The sequence below is a fragment of the Atta cephalotes genome, assembly GCF_000143395.1.
Source record: "Atta cephalotes unplaced genomic scaffold scaffold00001, whole genome shotgun sequence".
Lineage (NCBI taxonomy): Eukaryota > Metazoa > Arthropoda > Insecta > Hymenoptera > Formicidae > Atta > Atta cephalotes.
The window spans coordinates 2146134-2152789 of record NW_012130065.1 but is presented as its reverse complement, the minus strand read 5'-3'; positions in this window follow the sequence as shown (position 1 = coordinate 2152789).

The following is a 6656-nucleotide window of genomic DNA, read 5'->3' as shown; positions in this document are numbered from 1 at the left end:
ACACACACACACACACACACACACACACACACACACACACACACACACACACACACACACACACACACACACAAAACTCTAAGATTTCCAAAGTTTAACTTAACAAACGTATTATTAGTTTCTACGAATAAAACTAGTCATTTGATTTCGCTCATAAAGATATGGCGTGCTGAGTTTTTTAAGAATTGTTTACGTGAACCACTTCTTTATTTTAGTATCACTTTAACATAATATTTCGTTGATATATAGAAAAGTGATGTAATATAAGTAATAAATTTACGTTTAGATAATCTAAAACTCAATACACGTCATCACACAATGTTAAAAATATACTATTGTATAAACTGTACTGAACTTATTTAAACTATAAATTTAAGATTGTAATAAAACTTCTTAAAAAAAAAGTAAAAAATTAAGCATTTTTGAAATAATGAAAGAAAATCGATCTTAAAGATTAATATATTGTAGGAAAACAACATTACTCATGTGTATCACAACTCTGATAAAAGGATAAACTTTACATAACTCTAGGGTTGCAGTTCTCGAATTTTGAAAACTCATAATATGTATTGTTTTGAAGAATATATTATAAGTGAATATATTGAATATATTGAAAGTGTAATGTGAAATGAAAGTGAAGTTATGTATATTTACTAATTAAATTCCTAATTAAAATGTTGTCCAGCAAAACAAATTCTTTGCTCTATAGAAAAGTTACTAATTTTGAGTTGTGTCACTTTTTTATCAACGTAATGTAACGATGTTACATCTGCGATTTATATTTAAATCCGGAGACAAGTACTAATCTCTGTACGCATTCGAGCATGGGCGTGTCTCTTTATATTCGAGTTTTCAATATACGTTTATCTAAAAACAGAAAAATAAGTTCTGAAACAGTGATCAATGTCAAGTACTTTTTCCAAATTACATGACGCGAATGAGTTGTGTTTCATGTTTTCCTCGAATCCTTTTCAGCGTACATTTGCTTCAGATGGGGATAAATGTAGTTTGTAGTGATCGTACGATGCAAACGATGCACACAAAACTCGATTTAGTCTGGCAGACACAAGAGAGCGACACGAGCCAAGGCCCAGGATTTATAGCCGCGAGAAAGCTTCGGCGAATTCGCGGTCTGTACGAATTAACATTATAATAAGCTAAACGTAAATTCGACAAACGCAGGAGGATAATCGAAAGCGCATTTAAACTGCATTTTGTAGTGCGGTAATAGTGGGTTATAGCATGGCAAAGTATATTTGTTTATTCAACGAATGAACTATCGTACTTTATGCGGCGACGTTCTGCGCTTTTCGTTTGCTTATACAGTCAAAGATGATCTCGTCCTTATTTTAAAAGTGGCACAATTCCAAAAATTTAGTTTTTTAGAGAAGAGGAAAAAACTATTTTTTAATTTAACTGAAAATTGTTGACTAATCAATCAATCGACAAAAAGAAAATACTCTTAAATGACTAAATGGCATTTTGTTATTTTTATTTTACTAATCCTTAAAAAAAAAATCACCTTTTTAAGTTGTGATGATTTTGATATACAAATTATAACAAGCTTTATTTAATTAATTTTATATTAATTATATATATTTAATAACTAATGTCAATTTTAGACTAAATTAATGTCATAATTAATGTGATATTTCTATTATATAATTTATTAAATTTTTTGGTTTTCTTACATCTTGAAAAAATTGACATTTTCCGTATCTCAAATTTGTTAGTGAAAGCAATTAATATGTTCTTGCAGAGAATATGATAGATCATTCAATTATGTAATTCTAGCATCACTTCTTTTAAGATCAAGGGATATAGCGTGACGATAAAAATAAATTTGATTCATGTTTAGGATATCTCAGGATATCTTTCGTACTACCTTCAAAAAATATGATAATAAGTCAGAGCGAAAGATTATGCGGATACGAAGAAGTAAGTCACTGGATGTACGAAGACACGGAGAAAACGATGAAAACAGGATGAACGTTATTCAAAATGAAATGTCAATCCGTCGTTGAAACTGCAACCGTCCGCGAATCAACAAAAGATATTCCTTTTGACCATGTCGGAATATATGACTTTTACTCCTTTTTACCTCATCGCTATGTATATCGCATTGCCGCTGGCATCATCTCCACCATCGTCTCCTATTTGCCTATTTCCTCTTCATCTCCCACGTCTCTTTTATCAAATTCATCGTTTCTTTCTTCTCTCGATTTATTCCCAAATGATGTCAGCTTTGTAGGAGTCAAAGTAAAAATCATCACGTAATTTTTGACAAATTTTCCACATCAATGATTTTACGATATGGTATTCACTAGTCTACATTACAGTCTATAAGTTTTAGAATGAAAATAAAGAACATGTATCAGATCATATAAAATAAAGAACATGTCAATAAAATATTTTGGACATTTTCCATTTAAAATAGAATCTTTTACATTTCTCTTTCTCTCAATATACTGCTCTGCTCTCGTTTTAAATCTTTGCATTATCATTAAATATTTCACCTTTGTATAATTATTTTTAGTTATTGGTTAATTTGAATTTCTGAAAGATCGTCGAATGACTCAAAAAATTATTGTAATATCATCCATTTATTTATATTGTCCACTCTGTTTATCTTGTCTTTAAAGACTAAAACGAGAGCAGAGCGATATATTTATTGTAAAGAACCCTATTCGGAATAAAAAATGTTTAAAATATTTTTTTGGCGCATATTTTTCATTTTATGATTTTTGTTTTAAAATTTATAGACCGTACTATGTATGTAATGTTATCGAGTCGAATTAAATAGATTTTTTATTGTTAATATTAAAAAAACGCTATCGAGAACTAAACAATTACGTAAATTTATTATAATATATTTTTTATAAAACAATGATTTATTCTCTATCTATCGAATCGTACTTTTTATTCTCACAATTCTACATAATTTATTCATATGTAAATAATTTACAATCATTTAAAACAGATTTTGTTCGTCGATTTCCATCGTCTTTCTTTATCACGCATTTGTTTCTTGATATGAATTTATTTCGATTTGTCCAAGCCAGATTTAAATGTTCAAAGTTCATGAATATTGAAGTTACTCGTGATTTTGCACATTCAGCGTAAAATCCAAGAGGATCTTTAAATATGCAGAAGGATTCTTTTCCTCATCATGACGCTTTGCGTTAAATATTATGGGGGAAATCAAGAGCGCAACGTTATTGCTATAATATAAAACAAAGTTTTCTGGGATGTTTTTCTTTTTTGGCGAACGATTATTCTCCGATTCATATTCCAAAGATTGTAGCGAGCATTTACATAAACGGTATATGCATCAATCCTTGATTTAGAACACATCGATATAAAATTTTGCCAAGTTCTTATCTATAAACCGAGAATGTTACATTAGAGCACTTCACGCATTACATTTGTGCCACAATAAACCAACGAGTCGCTTCTCTTTTTCACAAATATTTTCTACCCTGATTTTTCAGTGAATTATTTTCATCTTTGTTGCTCTTTCCTTTTGAGAATTAATTTATATACGCAGAATTGACGCACGAATACCCATGTCTGAAGTGACCAACAAAGTGAGCTTTCTTGATTATTTTCTTGATTTTTTGTGGCAGAATAAAAAATTTATCTCCTCTTTCTTTTGATGGCGAAGATGTCGAAGAAAATTAGAAGTATGCGGAACTGAGAAATTTTACTGGTTGTCATAAAACATGAGATTTCGTAGCGCCCTATAAAAACGTTTACGTTCGTGACCGCGGCCTAGAAGATGAATAATAATTCGTGATTCGTAATGTTCGTGGATCAGAGAAACTGCAAGTGACAGTGACGAGTATGAAATCCTATAGTACCTGCTGGCACGGATGAGAACTTTTAATATGATCTGGGACTGAAGAATGTGCAACTTCTGAGCAAGCAGATAGAACTTGATAGAAGTTGTATCTTTGATATGTATATATTAGAAATATTTAAAGTTTAATTAAGTTTTTTTGTAACAATATGTATAATTTGTTTAAAAAACAAAACTAAATATAACGCAACAACAATTTTCACATACGAAAAAATCAAAGTGTGAAAATACTGATGAAATCTAGCATAGATATATGCTATAATATCAAGTCAATATGAAACACTACAATGTAAGATGAAGTATTATGATTGTCTGAAAATCACGTATTTCCATGTATTAGTCGTTGAATTAAAAAATAATAAAAGCAGATTGAATTAATTGAAGCAAAGCAAAATGGCGAAGGAATGCATTTTTATAAGTAAAAAATTGCTCAAATTTTTAGTTATTTTGCAGCTTTTCTAAAATGTTCTCTGTGAATGTTGTTAAATAAAAAAGATAGTGATAATTACTTTTTAAAAAATTGAAAATTTTTTAAAAAGCAGTTATCACATCTTAATTAAAACAAATTTTTTGTTAATTTTATTCTATTCCAATTGCTTTAATTTTATCATTTTCTGATTTAACGATCAATTTTACATGATTTTCAGCAAAATTTTATCTTATATCTGCAGTCGAAGTAATCCTTAAATTTCAAATGATCATAAAAATGCAAACAACTAATTGATATCATTAAAAACGAAACATTTGTTTATATTATAACAGATTTCATAAATCTCTATTTTTACAGACAATTTAATTATATATGAAAAAAATTATTTTTGTTACACACAGCATAATAACTATACACAAATATTTATATGTAAATATATTTTTTGTAGATATATATATTCTAAATTAAATATGTATGACATTTTTCTAGGCAGAAACATTAACAAAAGTTTTTTTAACAACTTTGTTATTAAATGATAAATTTCAAAAGCTATACAATCTTTCATTTTCTGTGAAATAAGAAATATTAGATAAATTTCAAAATTATTATACATGTAAATATACATGTAAATGTGTGTATAATTTATGTATAATTATATTCGAACAAGATCTGATTTCTAATGGAAAAGTTGTATTAAAAAAGTTGCACTTCTACAGATATGGATTATAAATATTAAATCTTTAAAGCCAAACGCTTAAAAAGTACTTGACGGTATTAAAATTCTATCTCTCTATATCGAATTCCTTCCTCTACTTTTCTGAATGAAGATAATCTATTAAATACCGATTTGCAGACTAACGCATTAATCGATGAAAACAGCCGTCGTTATCGGCATAAACGACCGTCCTATTTTTCCCTAAACCATCTTAACCGTGCGGTGACCGACATCCCCTTAATCCCAATACACCCGTCGTCTCCCTCCCGGAACAAAATCCGAGCGCGTTGGAGCATACTTCGTTTATCGCCCGTAGAAACGAGATCTCCGCTTCCTTCATCCCTTCTTCGTTTTCGCGCTCGTAACGGCGAGCGTAGCGAACGTTAATCTCCCCGCTAATGTCTGCAGCTCGTACGATGGTACCCACGAAAGGATCTTAATCGCGATTGTTAACTGGAGCGGTGCCGAATTCTCGCGTAGTCGACGATGAAGACGGGGTGACGACGACGCAGACAGCAATGGTGAAAGAGGACAGTTGGATATTCCGAAGGTATATAGCCTGCTTTTCTCCCCATCTTACAAAAACCACTGAGCGAAACTACTTCTCGTCGAAAGTTTCCGGCAGCGCCGTGTCCGTCTCTTGCTCACATTATCCTCTTCCTCCACTGCATGCTCTTCATCGTCCTAGCCCGGCTATCCCGGTTACCCAAGCACATCAGCGAGATGGACGATGGAGACGAAACTCACAGTAGTAGAGGAGGTACGAGCAATGCGGGGGAAAGGAATCGCACTCTACGAAAACTACACGCGAGCTAAAACCTACAGGCTTGGGAGTAATAGTAACGACTCCGCCAGTCCGGCAAAGCCGTCTCGTTTAACCTTTATATCCGTGACTTATATCAGCTCTATTTTCTATCCGGAATCCCGCGTAAATTCCGTCCCGGGGCCAGCTTTATCTCCGTCCCTTCCTCGCCTCGTAGCTCTTATTGTTCTGCGCAACTCGCGGACGCGCGCATAACTCGGCCAGTACGGTATCTTGGTTGGTAGCATGAGATACTTGTAACTAAACGCGACGGACATTTGCATGAAAGTTGAATAGTCTCCGTGAGTTGTGAGTCGTGGCTTGAAGCTAACAGTTTCAAGGGGATGGCATGTTTAATGCACTTTTTTTCATCATGAAAACACACAGTCGAACAGATATGATATAGGTATGTTACATTCTACATATTACAAACGCGGTGCAGAAAGTATTTCGTGTGAACGGCACATGAAACATATAAAAATAATTTTACCTTGAATTTGTCGGAGAAATCTTTTCTGTATTTTTAATTTGATTTTTAAATGACTTTTTCTTTTTAATAAAAAGAAATATAAAAATAGCCAATGAGAGGCAACACGGATGTCGAAGCGCGATATTTAGATATTTATTGAAATATTACAAAATATTGCAATTGTAATCACATTTTGGCTATGGTTTTGCTCTCTTCTGTGCAAAAGAAATATAGAATACATTAAATTAAAAAGTCTAAAAAGAATATAAAAATATAAATTACAGGCGCTGAATACACACACACACACACACACACACACACACACACACACACACACACACACACACACACACACACACACACACACACACACACACACAC